Here is a 19,984-nt window from a genome sequence, read left to right as displayed (position 1 = left end):
ACAATTCATTAGCAAAGACTCAGAAGGGAAAGTCTGTAATGTGAACAATGGCATAGGAGAAGACTGAGACCTGATAACAAATGTCATGAAGCAAGATACGGTCACCCCTCCACTGAGGGAGTAGAATAGTGTGAGAGCCACAAAAGAATCCAGTCCATACGAAGACTTGTCCACAAACGTTCAATGTAGCTTTAGCTGTAATAGCAAAAGCAAAAAGAAAACAAAAGCCAAGCACCAATCCAAATATCTATCATCAGGTAAATGGCTAAACAAATTCTGGTATATCCATACAATGGAATACTACCCAGCAAGAAAAAGGCATAAACTATTGATACACAGTAAACCGTTAATTAATCTAAAAATAATCATGCTGAATGAAAGCAATCAGACAGAAAAGGACACATTCATACTGCATGATTCCATTTATAGAAAATGCACACTAATGTGTAGCAGTATAAGGCAGATCTGTGGTTGCCTGTGGATGGGGAGGTGGTGAGGTAGGATCACAAAGGGGATGAAGACACTTTGGGAGGTGATGAATCTGACCATTATGTGGGTTGTGGTGATGGTTTCATAGGTGTGTGCATTTAACAGAACTTATAAACTGTTAGTATGTACAGCTTATTACATGTCAATTATACCTCAACAAAGCTATGAGAGAGAAGAGAAGGTGACGAGAGAGAGAGAGAATGAGAGGGAGAGAGAGAAGAACGAGGCAGAGAGACGAGAGAGAGAAAAAATGCATTCCCTTTTCCCTAAAACTCCTTCCTCAAATATATTAGTAGCTGAGGGTTCCCAGTAAGAAGCGTGTGGGTGCCTACCAGATCCTGACTTGCATTTATAGGGTATTTTCCAACATTTGTGAAATAAACTATAGATACATCTCATTGCAGAGTGTTGGCACAGTCATTCTCTCATACATCCTGCACTGTCTCCATAAAGTCAGAGTTAAAAGAATGCTTCACATACTCCCGCATATGGGAGCTGAGTTGGGTGTGTGCTACCTAATTTCTAAAATCAAGAATCTTGGGGCCCCCGGGTGGTGCAGCCGTTAAGTTCGCATTAAGTTCAGCAGCCGGGGGTTCGCAGGTTCAGATCCCAGGTGCAGACCTAAGTACCACTTATCAAGCCATGCTGTAGTGGGCATCCCACATATATACCAGAGGAAGATGGGCACGGATGTTAGCTCAGGGCCAGTCTTCCTCAGCAAAAAAAAAAAAAAAAAAAAGAGGATTGGCAGCAGATGTTAGCTCATAGCTAATCTTCCGCAAAAGAAAAAAAAAAGATTCTGATGCCCAAAACGGATGAATCCAGGTAAGGCAATCCCCTTCAGAACCCTGAAAACCCACTCTATTTCCCCTCCCCTTCCTGCCCTTCAAACTGTCAACAGTGGAACTCTTCCGAGAGCCACACTCACCCTCCTGCCTCTCAGCTCCCGCTTGCCCAGGATGCCTCTGAAGTTCTGAAGTTCCTCTGGCTCCACCCCACTGAGCGGGTTCCTTTGAGGGCCTGCACAGCTCTGCTGAGCACCTCTGGATGCTCGGCCATGCCGCCTCCTCCTTCTGGGCCGCGGCAACTCCAATCCGCCACCTGTGAAACCTGGAAACCTCGGACTCCAAACGCACCTCCGCCTGGCTCTGGGCTCTGAATCCGCCCCCAGGAGCTTCAAGGACTCTCCTTGCTTTTTCTTACAAAGTAGGATTTGCCATCCTACAGTGCTGCAGAGGCCGGAAACGAAGAGACACTGGCTGAAGGTGTCACCTGGCGGACCTGAAGAAGACACAGGGTTTCCTTTCCAGAGAGTGGCTCCATTCAGCAAACAGGTTCTCTGCACCTGCGGTGAGCCAGGCACAAGGTCAGGCGCTGGAAGGGACGGAAGGAGGAGCAGGGAGCCTTCCCGCCCTCAGGAATGTGCGAAGCAGGCTGTGACCTGCCAGAGCTAGGCAAGAATATATTCTGGACCTCATGCTAAAAAGCAGCCGCTTCCTAAACCCGCAAGAATGGCAGGAAGGGAACTTATTAAATGTAAATCAGTGAAGACAAGAAAGGTGAGGGAGGAGCTGACAGCAGATGAGACAGGGCAACTGAATTTCAGACAGTGGAAAGCGAACACACAGGGTAGCTGACCTGTAGGAACAGGTAAGCTTAAGCCTCATGTCACCCCACAGGGCGCCAACAGGAAACAGGCTGCTGGTGGTGGTGGTCCAATATCTAGCCCCCTCTGTCCTTGATTAAGAAGTCCGTTTTACTTGGAGCAGCAACACGCCCAACCCAAGAAGTAGATCATGTTTGGTCCCAACTGAGCATGTCACTGTGGTCTCTAGTTTCCCAGCCTCCTGCCTAGAGTCATAGCCATGCGACCTGTTCTGGCTTCTGAGGCCAAAACAAAAATCTTCTGGAGCTAGTCTTGACAATTACTTTGCTTTCTTAATAAAGAGGGTTGTACATAGCTGGGACCACCTCTCCCCTTTTTCCTGCTGGGAATGTAGCTGTAATGGCTGGAGTTACAACAGCCATTTTGCAACCCCAAGGGAAAGATCAAAAGGATTGCAGAGACACGAACCCTGACATCATTAGGTCGCTAAACTGATGCAGCAGCTGCTGACTTCAGACTTCTTGGCATGTGGGGGGAAAAGTGTTTGTTTCAGACACTACCCTCAGGTTTCTGTTACTTGAAGTAGAAGACATTCCTAGAAGACTCAAGAGATGAGGAAGCAGGGCCTCCAGTACTAGAGAGAAGCAAAGTGAATGTCATGGTGATGAATAAGCCTCTGAATGACAGTGTGGGGAGCAGACCTAGAGGCAGCAGAGGTGGGCAGGAGCAATCCAGATCCAGAGGGCTCTGGGAAGCTGTGCAAAGGGACAAATGGAAACAATGTGTTACCCAATACATTGGCCAGTTGCAGAGGAGGTTTAATTTTAACTAGGAGTCCTGGTTTTTGTTGTTGCTGTTTTTTTAAGATTGGCACCTGAGCTAACAACTGTTGCCAGTCTTCTTTTCTTCTTCTTCCTCCTCCTCCTCCTCCCCTTCCCCGCCCCCTTCCCCTCTCCTTTCCCCCTCCAGTCCCCCTCCCCACCCCCCCTCCTCCTCCCCAAAGCCCCCCAGTATATAGCTGTACGTTCTAGCTGTAGGTCCTTCTGGTTGCACTATGTGGGACGCCGCCTCAGCACGGCCTGATGAGCGGTGCTAGGTCCATACCCAGGATTTGAACTGGAGAAACCCTGGGCCACCGAAATGGATCACATGAACTACCATTCAGACATGGAGCCAGCCCTGAACTTTCTTAAAACAGAGAAAAGTGGTTCAAACTTTATTAACTTATTTTAAGGATTGGCTAATTTAACATAAATGGTCAACAAATGATCAAACTAGCCAGTAAATAAAGAGAGAAAAACTAAAATGAGAAAACATCTTCAGCTATTAAATTGGAAGGGATGCAAAAGAAGAATGAAAGTGCAGTGACGCTGAAGAGAAATAGGTGCTCTTACGGATTGCTGGTGGGTGTGTCAAGAGCACAAGCTTCTGGAGACAAATCTGGCTATAGCCACAAAAACACCTTATTTAAAAAGTTGGCCAGGAATTCTAGTTCTAGGAATTGATCCTAAGGAAACCATTGGCTAAGTACACAAAGATGTACGTGCAAAACTGTTTCAGAATTGTTTGCAGGATAAAATTGGAAACAATTAAACAGTTAAACATTATAGAACATGGAAAGAGGTTCATAATATACTATTGACAGAGAAAGCATGCTGTAAGTAATAGGGGATTCCATTTTTGTTTTCAAAATTTTGCATTTTCTACCATGTACACAAAATAAATTTATACATCATCATGTATATAATTGCAGAGAGAACACCTCAGAAAATTCTGGAAAGTTATACACTCCAATGTTAACAATGGATATGTTTTGGGAGTGGTTCTCGCAAGGAAAATCTTAAGCCTTTATTTTCGTTTTCAATTTCATCCATAACTTCATTTTTATTCTTTTATAATCATCATGAATCTCGTTATATAATCAAAATAATACTTTAAAAAATGAAAACACAGACATTTCAAACAGTCAGTACAGTGCTCAGGCTGCATTGAGCGCTCATGAAATGTCAGTTACGCAGAATTATTTAAAGCAAGAATATGAAACAAAATTAACTGGCTCATCTTCAGATCAGTTACGAACTTGATCCCATTCACTCCATTCTCTGATCAACTTAACTTGAACCTACTAATGAAAATATGCATTTTAATGATCTTTGAATCGCCAACATGTAGCCCAGTGCCTGGCCCATAGTCAGGACTGTGTTTATACAGGAAAAGATGAATAAATGAATGAATATCCTCGTACAGAAAGAGGTCTTCACGGGAATCTGGAAAGCAAGGGGAAAAAAGATCCATCTGACTGTTCCCGCTGTGCGGGGTGCTACTCCAGATGCTTTGTTTTGTATCTCATTTGATCTCACAGCCCTTGGTATCTTCACCTCCTTCTTAGAGTTGAGGAAATGAGGCTCAAAGAGGTTAAGCCGCTTGCAGAAGGTTATACAGCCAGCCGGTCGTGGAGAAGGATTGATGCCCAGCCCCACATGACTTTCTACATCTGCTCTTTCCTCTGCCCCTCAAGCCTGGTCTGCGATACCCCGCGAGTGAATGCATTAGTGGGGGTCAAAAGTCAGCCTGGTCATCCAGACCCTGCTATCTCCATGATGTCAAGTGGTAGAGGTGTGGGTCCTGATGGCACAGTGGCTCACTGATTAGGAAATGAGCCATCAACCCCCAGGTAATGGAGTGGAGCAGCAGCCCCGTCAGCTGAAGAAATGTAACGAGTTTTCATCCAATCCCTTCAATTATCCTGTTCCCCTCTCAGGAGACTTAGCAATCAAGGAGATGACGCAAAGAGGGGCAGTGGGCTTGGAAAGGTCAACGGTATTAAAAAGCACAGAATCTTCCTCCATTAATGCCCTAATTGTTTTTATCACCTAGTTTTCACTCAAACGTCAAACTTAATCTCTGCCTTTCTCTTCTCCCAGGCCGCAGATGTTTAATATTCCTGGCTAAGGCATAATGAACCTTTTTATGTCACTGTAATATTTAGTCTCTTTAAAACATGATTAGCTTCCTCCATTGTGCACTACAGGCAAGACTAGAAACTTTGGAGATGGGATTCCATTAGGCAAATATTATTGCCAAGCCAAGCTGAAAGGGAAATTAAGCCAGGTGGCAAAGTTCAGTGGTGATAAACTACACTGCCAGCCTGGGGTTGACTGTCTGTGAAACTCAGGTCAAAAAAAAAGTAGAAGATTGGGGTATTAAGGACTTTGAAAAGTTATGATTTTCCAATTTTGTGAAAGTCTGCTTCCCAAATGAATATATTTTTTTTAATGTTCTAGCGCACTAAGACTTTTTAAAGTGTAACTTCAGTTATGTTCTTCCAAATTGTGGTCCTCATCTTGAATGGTTCATTTGGCAAAAATAAGTTCACAAGTCAATGAGTACGCAATTGCTTATAAAACATCATTGAAAAATGTAAAGTGCATTCTTAGGTTTTTGTGCAAAAAAGCATGAGAATGCACCTATCATTTCTTTTTCTTATTTCTCAGAATAACGTATGTTGTCCCACACTCATGTAAAAACACACATCTTTAAAGCTTGCCAACACGGCATTGCAAGCAAGGACCAAGACAACTGAGCTGAACACACTCCAGAGCTGTTCAAGGCAATCATTCAAATTCTAAACATTTCATTCCAGACCTGTCACTTCAATTTCTACCCAGGAGTTCACTCTTGATTTTCGTCTCCCATTTTTCTATTCCATCAATGACTTTAAATTTGAGACACCCCATGAAGAAGAATTGGGACAATATCTGACATTCATTGTGAATTACAAGTAACAGAAAAGCTACAGCAATGGGGGCATAGCTACTGAGGGCAGCAGGTGAGCATTTTTATAATTATCAAGATACAAACACCAGCCTCTGCTTTCTGTCACTTTGCCAAAATAATAATAATAATTAAAATGCTAATAATACTATTAGAAGGATAAATATTGAAGACATGGCACCAGTTAGATTTCGCCCTCCACAATGGGCCAAAGAAACTATTCAAATCTGGCCAATTTCACTTCTTGAATATGTTTTAATTCATCTGCTCTCTATCGCTGTTGCTGCTACTAGAGCTGAGCTCCTCACCAACTCCCAACTGGGCTGTTTCTGTAGGAGCCTCTGAATTAGTCGCTCTGCCCCCACACTGACTCCTAGCTCCCTCAATGGCTTCATTGCCTTCAGCCCAAGGTCTTCCCCATGACGTTCAAAACCCTCCATGAGCTGGCCTTTTTCGGCACTTCCCCCACCGCTTCTTAGCTCTGGAATTTTTACTGCTGTGCATGCACAGACCTCCAGCCTGGAAGGATGAGGGCATGGAGTTTTATCTGAGGGGAATCTGGCCTCCTGGAGATACAGAACCTTTCGTTCCCTGGTGACGTGGTCTCTGAGAAACTCGTAGAACAAATGCACTAAAAAACATGGGACTAAACTAGAATGTCCTATTTCACTGATTGTTTTCTTCTTTTATATATCACAATGTAATAGCTTATTATAGCCATCCTTGGGGGTCTAGTGGTTAAGAATCAGGGCTGTCACCACTGAGGCCCAGGTTCCTTTCCCGGTCAGGGAACCACACCACCCATCTGTCGATTGTCATATCGTAGTGGCTCCACACCGCTGTGATACTGAATGCTGTGCCACCAGTATTTCAAATACCAGAAGGGTCACCCATGGTGGACGGGTTTCAGTGGAGCTTCCAAACTAGACAGACTAGGGGGAAGGACCTGGCCACCCACTTCTGTTAAAAGTGGCCATGAAACCCTGTGAACAGCAGCAGAGCCTTGTCTGATACAGCGCCAGAAGGTGAGAGGATGGAGCAAGAAGACCAGGCAGGGTTCCCCTCTGATGTCCACAGGGTCAAAGGAGCTGGAATTGACTCGCGGGCACTAGCAACAAATAGCTTATTATTCATTGTAGCGTATGTATATGTGTGTGTATATATATATGCAATCAATTTATTCACTTCTATATATTAATTTTGAATCAAGCTATCTTTTCAAATTATTTCATTATTTTTGTTGATTTTTGGTTAATTGCTGTGAATTTTCCAGGTATATAATCATAATATATATTTAATTAGTGACTGTTTCACCTCTTCCTTTCAAGTTTTGTACGTATAATTTCTTTGCCTTACAATTCATCTGGTAAAATGACAAATTATAGTAGTGATGGCATCTTTGTCTTTTTCCTGAATTTAGTGGGAATGTTTCTATTGCTTCCACATTCACCCTGAAAATGCCTTTGGGACAAAAGAGATATGATTCACCAAGTTATGAAAATATTGTGAATTCCTGTTTTATTAAGAATGGATATTCGATTTTGTCTAATGCCTGTTCAGCATCTATGAAGATTATCACGAGTTGATTTCCTTAGACATATCAATATGATGAATTAAACATATTACCTTATAACAAACCATTTCTGATTATTGGAATAAGTGCCATATAGTCACACTGTGTTTTTTTTAATGTGCTGTGGAATTGTTGGTTAAAATTTTATTTAGGATTTTCTATTATCAGATATTGTCACAATTTATTGCTGAAAGATTCAAGTGCATCCTGGGTGATTCCGTTGGGAAAGGACTCTTGGAAGCTTGCTCCTGATTTCCTCAGAATTTTTCCCCATGCATCTTTTCCCTTTCCTAATTTCACCTTATATCATTTTGCTGTAATAAATGACCATAAGTGCTCTGGGAATCTGGCTAAAAGGACGTTAAGTTGGGGATATATGTAGTGGGGATTTGTTGAGATATATTTGTGGTTTGCTGTCACTGCATTTACAGTTAAATTATTGCTAGCCATCGTGGTCTAGGATTAGCTTCCAGAAGTCTCCAATCTCCCTCTGTGCCAACTCACCCCACATGGTAACTTGGAGATGCAGAGTTTGATCCTGATAGGAATCCACCTTCTAGTCCCTGGCACTAGGCATATGTGGCTAGTGGAAGAGAACAAGGTTTGAAATACACACAGCCCAAAGCCCAATGGTGGAAAATTCTTCCAGTCATCAAACGTGTACAATTATAAGCTTGGTTCTCTTTGATGTCTGGTCAAAACAGAAGTTCTCTCCTGTCAGCAACAGGCTCGAAATCTCAGCAGGTACAATTATAAATGCACTGTATGTGTTTTTCTTTTGTGATGGGGATTGCACAAAAAAAATTTATCAGAGTCTACTCTCCATAGAGTAGAAACCAGTAACAGAACAATAAACAGCAATGTGTCTGTGTGTTTTATGCATCCCAACACACTGGATTACGTCTAGAATATCCAATGCGTCTTGTCCTGAGGAAGTCTGCTGATGCCAGATGACAGAGAAGGCAAGACTGTCAGTGACACAGCAAAACAGCCTGAAGAAACAAGTGAGGAACTCCCACACATTCATCAGCAAGTCAATGGATGTGGAGTAAGAACAGATTACACTGTTAAGTAGCTCAATACAGAGTAGTGCCAGTTTTTAAAAGCATTTGAATTACTTTTGTGTATGCCTTAATTTCAGATTAATTTTATGCATTTTCAGAATTATTATCAAAGCAAAATTCATGTTTGATGGGAAGTATCTTAGTGGAAGTCAAGAAAAAACTTAAACAAACCTGGGGCCAGCCCGTGGCTAAGTGGTTAAAGTTCTCCATGCTCCTCTTTGGTGGCCCAGGTTTGCTGACTGGGATCCTGAGTGTGGACCTGCTCCACTCATCAGCCACGCTGTGGAGGCATCCCACATACAAAGTAGAGGAAGACTGGTACAGATGCTAGCTCAGGGCTAATCTTCATCAAGCCAGAAAAGAGGAAGGTCAGCAATGGATGTTAGCTCAGAGCAAATCTTCCTCACAAAAAAAAAAAAAAAAAAAAAAATTTAAATCAAGACTGGCAGAATCTTTAAGATGTCAAAAACTCTCTTGTTATATCACAACAGGAATTAAAACTCTGATGGTCAAGGTCATAAAGATGCAAAAAAGAATCCTGGTAGCCAGAAGCATACAAATAAAAGGACAACTGAGGAGAGAACAAAGGTTGTGAGAATCAGGACACTCCCAAACAGAAGCCAAAGTCAGAAGGAAGATGAAAATAACAGCGAAGTAAGACACAATTTGTGTGAATGACAAAACTGGCATGAAGGTCAACAACAGCTGTACTTGGCTGAATTCATGGACTTCCATGAGTTCTGTGATCCTTCGTGACGGCCTGTTACAATGAGCAGAATTCTCATCCATATCTGTTTAACTATAAACAGCTGTTTTGTTCAAAATCATGATCACAGTAGCATGAAGAATCATACTACAAAGGAACACAAAGAATCAGACAGAATATAACATGGACGTCAAAGATGCTTCTGAAACAAGTGATTAAAAAAGATTCCTGACCAAACTGCTGAGGTCTTGGGTGTCCTACAGGACGGCCTGTACTTGTGTCCTATACAGCTTGGTGCTGTTTGGGTTGTAAACTCTTCCGTTAAGAGATACAGCAAATAAACTAGCCACTAAATACGACTTGACGATCATAGGATCTACATGGGATGGAATAAACATTGACCTGTGGCGAATATGGAGCTACTCTCTTAACAGAAAACCCTGAGAAATTTTTAACTGTTTTGCCAAATGACCACTATCTATGCCTTTATTCAACAAAGTGAAACAAGTTTGGGACTATTGTAGCTTGTCCATGAAGGACATCCATGGTCTGGCTCGTGAAAACACTGCTATTGCGGAGAACAGAGGCCTCCACGCACTCTTTAAAAACATTTAAAAATGGCACAGTATGCGCACTGAGCGTCTCATTTCCTCAGTCCTGTGGAAGGAAAAGCTGCTCAGCTCCCAGTGCGGAGGGTGTTGACAGCTCTGGTATTCTGCTACATTAAATGTTTTCTTTTCAGGTTTGAATCGTAGATGTGTTATTTTATACACAGAAGCCAACTTAGATTTTTCTTTAAAGATTTTAAAGGTGATATAATGGGAGGGCCATTATAAAGCTATTCGAGCTTTGCACATGGGCATAAGGATGTTTAAAGGACTCTCACATATATTTTTGAAGACTCAGAAGAGAAACCTGAGAACAAAGAAAATGTAAAAAAAAAAAGGTATTCAAAAAGCTGATAAAGCTTCAATACACCATTTCAACTGTAATTTGAAAAGACATTTTGGAATGTTTCAAATAAAACAAATAAGAAATTACAGGCTTCTGAATTGGATGTTTATGAGGGATACATTCTTTTATCATCTTTAAATTTATCTGTGAAGGAGATGAGAGGAAATTCAATTAAAAATTAATGGAAACAAAATGAAAATATGAAGGGAAAAAGCAATTGAAGTTAACCTGACATTTAGAAGCGAATTATAACAAAAACAATGTTTAGATCACACTAAATCTGGTATTGCATTAGAAGGAAGAGTGGCTCTCTTCATAAGCTCCTGGATTGTTTGACATTTTGGCCAATCGAAAGGAGTGAGTCATCTGAATATATTGGGAAGATATTCAAATTTCTGGCTGATTTGAAACAAAATACTTACATCGATGGAGGTCATACAAAATTCAAAATACACCACTACAAGAGGAAATCATTGACAAGCTGGTAAAGGAGTGTCAGTAATTCAAAGATGATTTAATATTTAGTTCCTACACAGGAAAAGTTGAAATGCCCTGAAACCTTACAGCTCATATATGGCAGAAATTGGATAGAGTTTTTCCCAAAATTGATAACAATCCTAAAAATTTATGACTTGACCAAGAATGGATTGGGACACTGAAAAGATCTTTTCTTAAACCATCAGTAAAAACTATTTTAATCCACCATGCTAGAAGAAGGATGGAATAAGCTTTCTGTTGTCTCATTAGGAATTATTACAAAATTGCTGTCTTGTGAAGAGGCAATGAAAGAATATGCACCCAAAATCTTGAGGAATACGTGTTATAAAGGTGTGTCCAGAAGTTAATTTTAAAAATTAGGTATTTTTCCTGGATTTTATAGGATTATTTGGGTTTTGTAGATTTTAAATCTATGTAATTTATTTATTTTCTCATTCTAAGTAAATATTCATTTTTAATCGAATTTTCTGTTCAAAATCCCGGGTTTTTTTCTTAAAAAGAGCCCCCAAAATTGTATAATCTTCAGGCCTCACAAAACTTTAATAGCAGTAATAGTATCTTATACATGAAAACAACAGTTCAAGACCTGAGGAGAGCATTAGTGAAAACATGAATTTTAGGCAAAAATGTTGAGCCATTATTTAAATTTCAATACATTACAAAATGCCTCTCCCATTGCTCCACAATTCAGAATCTCCTTTACTCCCAAATAATTTGCAATGATTGACCCATGTATCTTATAACAGATGCTAGGTGTAGGTCACTGGAAAAACAAACAACTTCTCAGAGCTGGCTAACAAGAAAATACAATGATAACTTATGTTTTATAATCCAAGGACCAACAAAAACACTACATCACTTGAGTGAAGTCAAGCTCCTTGTCTTGTCATTAAAGACTCTGAAGAGTCTGGCGAGACCAGAAGAACTGCCCTGCTGAGCCCAGCCTGCATCTCTCACCTATCACATTATAAGCAAATGAAACGTTTGTATTTTAAGTCATTACATTGTGGGGTGTTTTGTTACACAGCAAAAGCTAACTGATACGCTCACAAAGCTGCTTTTTCAAAAGATGCCCAGCTTTATGGTTAGAAAGCTTTGCCTTTTATCAGCTCTGAACATAACCCTGGATTATCCAGCTGTTTTGAATATGTTCTCCCCTCTCTCTTCAGTATCATTGTCCCTCCTCTTTGCTAGTGAACTCGATCATTCAAAACCCTGCCGAAATTGCCCACTCTGCAATTTCCTCGTGCTTCCCAGGTAGGTAGCCATCCTCTAGTATGCCTCTAGCGTGCCTAGTAGGTAGCCTGTGTGCCTCTAGTATATGTTTTAACTCAGTTATCATACGGTCTTATTCATCTTAGTGTCTTTAGTACTTAGCACAGTGGCAGGCACGTAATGTTTGCTGAGTAAACAAATAGCATAGTGGTTAATGAAGTGAGCTTTCAACTAAGAAAGGTTTCACTTCAAATCCCAGGTTTACCACTTACTAGCTGTGTGGACTTAGGAAATAGTCTTGGCTGTGTGGAACAGAAAACCTAAATGGTGGAGTAACTCAGACAGTGACTATCTTCTCTCATTAAAGTAAGTCTGGAGTAGGTGATCCCAGGCTAGACTGGTGGCTCCATGGTAATAAAGGGCTCAGACTTCTTCTAACATTCTCCTCCATCACTCTTTGCTTGTGATTTGCATTCTCAAACTCACCTCGTGGTCCAGGGAGTGTGTAAATGCTCCAGCTATCACATCCTTGTCCCAAGCAAGAAAGAGAAAATTGAGAAAAGGAAAAAGGATGCTTTTCTGGGCCAAGTTATCTCCTTTTAAAGAATTCTCCCCCAAAGCCTCAACCAACAACTTTACACAACTCATTGGCCATTCGTGTCAGCAAGGCAGAATGGAAACTACTCTCCTTTATAAGTGGGCACATTGCCACAGCCAGCAATATTTACAGGGCTTCTGTCATTAAAGAAGAAAGGAGAATGCATATTGAGTAGAAACCTTGGAGTCTCTGCGATGTTTTGGACCTGTCAGTTAAACTTTTGAGCTTAAATTTCCTCATGGGTACAATATGAATGAGAATCTTTCAAGGCGGCTGTGAGGATTCTGTGAGATCACTCACGTGAACTATGTAATAGAGTGTCTGCCCATAGTAGATGTTCGATAAGTGGTAACAATTCTTAATATGAATTTTCATGGAAGTATTCTATCTACTACCTATCTGTCTCACTCAACTATATTTCAAACGTCATAGAAGGTCTGAGCCGTCCATAGTCATTCATCTTTCTTTTCCCAACGCCAAGCACAGTGCCTGGCACGTAATAGGTAATTGACAAATATTGTTCAAATAAGGTCAAATGAAAATTAAGCACTGGAAAAACACAAAAAGTGAGAATCTGCTGTGCTCTTTCTTCCCAATGCGCCCTTGACAAATGGTGGCTGTGCAGTTGACGACAGGTGTTGCAGAAAGCAAGCTTGAGCAAAATTCTTTAAGCACAATCAGCCCTCGAATGGCCACTCAGCAAATAGACAGGACCCTCAGTGACTGTAATTGAGTACCGCCTGGTACAGAGTCCTGAGAAAGTCAATTCCGTAAGAATGTTTAATAAACAAGAAGGCTGCAGAATATGAGCAGTGGAGAAGGCCATTTGGGTAGCTTAACGGGGCCGTTCATTCTGATTTTCCCTCCTTAAAAGCTCTTTCTCCCCCTTGTTCCCCTTTTGAAATAGGGAAACCTCTTGGCCTGTCTCAGCCATCAAGGGGTCACAGAAACTGGAGGATTTATAACAACCAACAAGAGGAAGACTTTCCTAGCATCCCACTGGGATGAAAAAGTTCAAACTAATTAGCCTGGCGTCCCAGGCCCTCGTTCATCTGGTCATGCCAGCCTTTCCAACGCTAGGCGCTCTGCTCGCCTCTTATGTCATGAGTTTAACCCACAGACAACTTGCAGCCATAGGTGTCATTTTTCTGTATTTTATGGATTAGAACATTGAGACTCAGAGAAGTTACATGACATATTATTTAGGACCATTTAGTTGCAAGAGATAGAAAACAACTCAAATAATCTTAAACCAAAAAATAAAAATGACTTACATAACTGGAAACTCCAAGGGTAGCGTTGACTTCAGGTAAAGCTAGATCTAGGAGTTCAACCATCACATCAAGACTCTCTTTCTTAACTCTTAGCACTGCTGGCTTTATTCTCAGACAGTCTCTATCAACATGGTAGCAAGATGGTTCCAGAAGCTCCAAATTTACATGGTCCTTAGATATGACTCCATGAAAAGAGAAGGCCTCTTTGTTGATTGCACAGACAAAGTCTCAGGGAAAAATCTGAGAGATCCAGTTTGAGTTACATGCATAGCCCTGAACTAATCAATGTGGCCAGAGAATGGCTTGAACAGGCCCCCAGGACCAGGCAGGGGCTCAGTGATTTTAACTCCACACAACCGTGTGGGCTGAGCAGGACTTGGGCAGAATGGGAATATGGTTATTCCCCAGAGACTGAAAGTAAATGTTGAGCTCCTTTACACAAGTCCCGGTCAGGTCATAGGGTTAGTCTTTCATTCCGAAAAGGCCAGATTTTTTCTCCAAAGCTCAAGCTGTTTTTAGTACAACATTCTGGCATCAGATTAATTAAAGACTGGAAAGCTATATGATTTTTAAATGAAATCCTATTTCATGGGTGTTTATTCTTAGTAGACACTGTGCTAGACACACACATCTACTATGTGTTGTTTCATTTAAGTCTCACTACTGTGAACAGAAGTCATAACTCAGTATGTCCATTTTACAGATAAGCAAAGTTAGGCTCAGAGAGGTTAAGGCACCTGCCCAAGGTCAACAGCTAGCACTCACCTCATCAGATCCTCCTTGCCCCAGGCCTGCTTGGCTGTAGGGACCAAGGCAGTTGAGGTGTGATTTCCACCCTATCCCGCTGCCCGAATCCATTCTAAACATGGTAGGCAGCACAGCAGGCACCTTGTCACCACCGCAGGCTGCCTCAGCCCGGCAGACTGGGTGCAGGTCTGGGCCATTGAGTGGCTGCAGCCACTCTTGACCAGCGGATTCAGGGGACTCCTATACTGACTCCCTGCCCTACTTGAACTCTGACATCGGAGCCTGTCCTGCAGCTCAGCCCACTGGGACGAGGCCAGAACACCTGGAGGCACCCATGGCCTCTTTCCACAGGGGTCAAGTCCTAAGCCTCACTCCCAGCCTTTGGTTAGAGCCACGTTCCAGGGTGAGTGAGTGTCCCGGAAATAGCACCGGCCTGACCCGTCTCACTGCAGACCTGTGGTCAACCGACTGCAAGAACGCCCCTAATCCTCCATGTATCCCTGTGTCCACCCCCTTTCCATGCAACTGGGCAGCTCCTCTTACCCAGACATGGAGGCTGTGTCCCACCTCTCAAACCTGGGGTTGCCTTCGCACTTGCTTTAGCCAATGGAATGCAGCAAAAGTGGCCTGGGGTCAGTTCCCACCCAGGCCTCAAGAGGCTAGCCTGGTGGGAGGAGAGAGATCACGTAGGGCGGAGAGCCCTGGCTAAACCGAGGCCATCCTGGGCCAGCCGGCAGCATCTGATCCCAGTAAGTGAGCCCAGACCAGGCTAGGAGAGCTGTCGACATGAACCGCAACTGATCGCAGATGCGTGCATGAGCCCATTAGAAACCAGAAGAAAAGTACAGCTGACCTCTGAACCCATTAACAGCAATTAGTGCTTATTGCTTTAAGATGCTGAGTTTGGGAGAGGTTTGTTACGCATTAATAGCTAACGCCCACAGACACATCAGGGCCACTCAGATGCCAACCCCACCCAGCCCAGATCAGGCTGAGGTCTCCACTCCCCTTTGGACCTATTCCAACATCTGCTCAGCTCCATTCCTCATCATGGGCCACGGCAAGGCCTGAATCCAAGCACTTTCTCTCCCAGGCTACCAGATGAGGTCCTGGCACAGATACTAGTTGAGGCTGACCAAATTATGCTATTCTAAGCCCTAAGCTGTCATCAGTAGGGCACATGAAAATCACAGAAGATGCATTCCCAGCCTGCAAGGGACTTACCATCCACCTGAGGAAAGAAGATGCTCATCTAAACAACAAGCAACAAGCAATGGTCCCTGCTCTGCCTTGTACATACTGTAGTAACCATCAGATGAAATAATTACTCATCAGCCTGTCTCAAGCAGTAAACTGGGTGCTCCTTGAGGGCAGGACTAAGTCTAGTTTCTCCATGGATCCCCATCAATGAAGCTCTGCCTTGACCAGAGCAAGGATATGGTGTACATTTCCTGAAGGAACGAATCATGCACGCTGACAGGCTCAAGTGCTCATCAAGGGGTTCAGAAAATATGGCATCAAGAAGTTCAGTGGGTGGTTGGCACGTACTGAGGGTTAATAACTTCCTTAGATGAATGAATGAATGAATGAATGAATGTGTGCCTCATACAGTATGGATGTATCTATCCGTCTGTGTGAATGACTGTGGCAAGAGTAGCAGAGTCTGTCAGATGATCCAGTCCTGTCCCTCACTGACCATGTGCCCCTGGACTCAAGTACCTTATTCTCATTTGCCTCGATTTCCTCACTGTGAAATGAGCCTTTAAATCAAAGGATTTCCATGAGAATGAGATGTGATCATTTGTTCCCCTATTGAAGGAGCAATCATCAAGCATCATGGGGCACTGCCCCCTGGAGACTCAGGGACAGCAGGGTACTAGCCCCAGCAGCAAATGGCTCCAAGTACAGGGCAGGAGCATCTTCCTGGAGATGAGAGGGATGAACATGTAAACCACAAACACAGCCCACCTTGAGGGAGGAGAGCCACAGCCAGAGCTCAGGGGACAGGCCCTCCCCGAAAGCTCAGACAGGGCGGGCTCGAAGGGCACAGTGAAGCCTGTGATGAGAAACACTGACCTTGGTCACCCGCTAAGCCCCGGCTTCGTGCCCGTCCACGTCTTCTATATTGGTTCTCATCTATTATTTTCCACCTTTCTCTCTGTGCGCTTCTCATTTACTTTCTTCACAGTCCACGGTGTTTTCCCATTACCTGGTTTTGCAGGGCTGCCCTGAGTGTTCTAACCCGTGACCCCAGTGCCCCTGACTGAATAAGGCGGTGCGTGCACGCCTCAGATTCCAGCTGCCTGCGAAGCCTGTGGCCCAGAGGGTTGCCTGCACGGGTGCCTCCCCTGAGCCTGACCTGGAGGAGAGCCACGTGCTCCCAGAGTGTTCCCATGAGCTTTGAAACCGGTCTAACAGTGTTTGAATCTCAGCTCTGCCACTCACCCAGCTGTGGGAACCTGGCCAGTTAAACCTCCCTGACTCAATTTCCTCATTTGAGAAATGGATACAATAGTGCCTTCATCACTGAGTTTAACAATTCAAACTGTTTTGAGAGTACTTCTTACGTGCCCTGCGTTATACTAAATATTTTAAATGTTTTAACTGTTTAATCCTTGTAACATCAACTATTAACACTCCCATTTTACAAATGGAGAAAGGGAGGCAGAGAGAGGATAGTTACCTCACCGGGAGAACACACAGCTAGCAGGGACAAGCCAGGAGTTCGACTCAGATAGGCGGTGTCAGAGCCCACACTCGTAATCCCTCTTCAGAACCACCTTCTATATCAGGATTCAATGAGTTAAGGGTGTGCAAAGAGCATAGTGTGTGTCCAGCATGTAGTAAGTACCCTAAAAAGAGTAGTTATTATCCAGTTCCCAAGGCACATGGTGAAAACAAAATTGCCTGGATCTAATTTGGGGGAAATCTCCAGTCCGTGGATGAGTGATATAAGATAGAAGACAAAAGATCGTGATGACCTAGGGAGCTACTTTCTAGAGCAGTGGGTCTCAACTAGGGGTGATTTTCTACTCCAGGGGACATTTGGCAATGTCTGGGGATATTTTGGTTGTCACAACTGGGGTAGGTACATTCCTAGCGTCTAATATGATTGGACCAGTTATTCTGCTAAACATCCTACAATGCACAGGACAGCCTCCCACACCCCCCCACAAAAAAAAGGAATTATCCACCCCCGAATGTCAATCATACCAAAGTTGAAAAATTCTGTATTCAATCACTGCATCTGGACCATGTTCACTGATGTGGGCTAACTGCCCAGTACCCAGCCTCACACAGAGTAGCCACATATTAATATTTATTGGACACGTACATACATAAGTGAATGAATGGATATATGCCCTCAGTTCTAGGATGCGCTCAACTGAACAATGTACCATCAATTTAACAGTGGTTGTTCAGAGAGGAAAGAAATAGTGTTACATTCACTATAAGATATACCCCAAGTCAAAGATGTTAAAATGGAGGAGGGATGTGCATTTTATAATTGAGTAAATAGAGAATATTCCTTAAGTTTAAAAATTCTCTAATCAAAGAAGAGGCAATCTTTCCAAGGCAGAGAGAGCCATCAGAATATAACCCAAGATACCTTTAGGGACTTGCTCAGCCTCTAGACAGACAACACAGCAGAGCAGGAGGATGGCAAGATGTTATCTTGAACCTCAAGCGATTAGTGTAATGTTGGGCTGAGAAGGATTTTGAGACAATGTCTCAGTTCAGCAGGATAGACATCCATGATTGATTAGTGATGCCTGTGTAGACGTGGTACAGGAAGTAATGTTATGCATGGCAGAAACCTGCTCAAAAAAGAAACCTACTATACTCAAACCTACTATAGTCAAAAGAACAGTGACTTTTGAAACCACACTACCTAGATTTGAACTGTAGCTCAGCCACAGAAGAGCTATTCCCTTGGGTAGATCAGTCTACTTCTAGAAACTCCATTTATTCTTCTGTAAAATGTGTGCAGTACATCATGGTTCCATTTCATGGTTGTTTTGATGAGCTCTGTTGGGTATAATGAAAATGCTAATTATTACCATGAGATTAAAATGAAATAATCGATTCTGGTGCTTCTTAACCTGAAGTTCCCAGGTAATATCTGGGAGCTGTTTTACTTTGTATATTTCAAAATGTACACCAGATATCATTCTTGATACACCCTTACAGGCCGTCAGTTAATCAGCACAGTATGTTGTCTAGCAGTTTGTGAGACATGGCTACATTGCTGAGGTTACATTATTTGGAGGAGTTTCAGGCCATCCTTTAGGGTCATCTCTATCCTTTTTTAATCTAGATAAGGGATCTGGACTGGGCATGCTTTATACAATAGGAAATTGACTGCAGAATAAGTTACTGGTCTAATGAATGCCCTTTCCTGACTCATATTAGAGTTTTCTGGGGACAAAAGATAATCTGTCCACAGGTAAGGAGGATACACAAATGAGCTATCATAACCGGTCTCCCCGTGGGCTTCAATAAGCCATGCCTCCCAGTATTCACACTCTGGCATTATCCTTTTCCCTTGAATCTAGGTTGGTCCTGTGACTTTAACCAATAGAATATGGAGGAAGTGACAGTGCATGACTTCTAGGGCTGGATCAGAAGAAACTTTGCAACTTCCTCCTTGGTCTCTTGGAACATTCATTCTCATGGAAACCAGATTCCATGGAGGTAATACTGCCATACTGTGAGGAAGCCCAAGCTAGTCAAGAGAAGTTATGTGAAGAGAGAGGCCCAGGCAGCTGCCAGTTATTCTATTCAACCCAACCAAGGCAGCAGCCATCGGTGAGGACACCATCTTGAATGTCCTACTCCAGTTGAGTCTCCAAATGACTCCACCCCCAGCTGCCATCTGACTTCAACCATCTCAAAGACCAAGCAAGACTTGTTAAACCACAGAACCATGATAGATAATAATAAATTGTCATTTTAAGGCACTAAGTTTTGGGGTAGTCTGCTACTCAGTATGAGATGTCTGAAGCAGGAGCCATGCTGGATGTTGCAGACAGGAGAAAGACTGCAGTGATAAACTGCTTATCTTTGTCCCTGAAGTAGGTCACATTCTGAGGTATTGAGGGTTAGCACTTCAATATATCTTTTGGCTAGAAACACAATTCAACCCATCACAGTAGATATTCAGAGGTTTTGTGGCTGGAGTATACTATCCATGTGGAGAATTAACAGGAGTGAAGCTAGAAAGAGAAGTGTCTGTGTGATCCTGGAAGGCATTACCGGCCACGCTAAGGACTTTAGACTTTATAGTCAGAGAAACACAAAATGGTTTTAAGCAGAAAAGTCATGTGATGGACCTGGCTTTAGAACGGACAACCATGCCGGCAGAAAAATTGGGATAATTCATGATAGGAAACTGGGGCTGGTACCACACAAGAGGCTATTTCAAAAGTCAAGGTGAACCTCGCACAGTACATAAAAACTAATTTGACACGGTTCATAAACCTAAA

Source organism: Equus asinus, chromosome 12, assembly GCF_041296235.1.
Source record: "Equus asinus isolate D_3611 breed Donkey chromosome 12, EquAss-T2T_v2, whole genome shotgun sequence".
In the NCBI taxonomy this organism is placed as follows: domain Eukaryota; kingdom Metazoa; phylum Chordata; class Mammalia; order Perissodactyla; family Equidae; genus Equus; species Equus asinus.
This window is presented reverse-complemented; position numbering follows the sequence as displayed.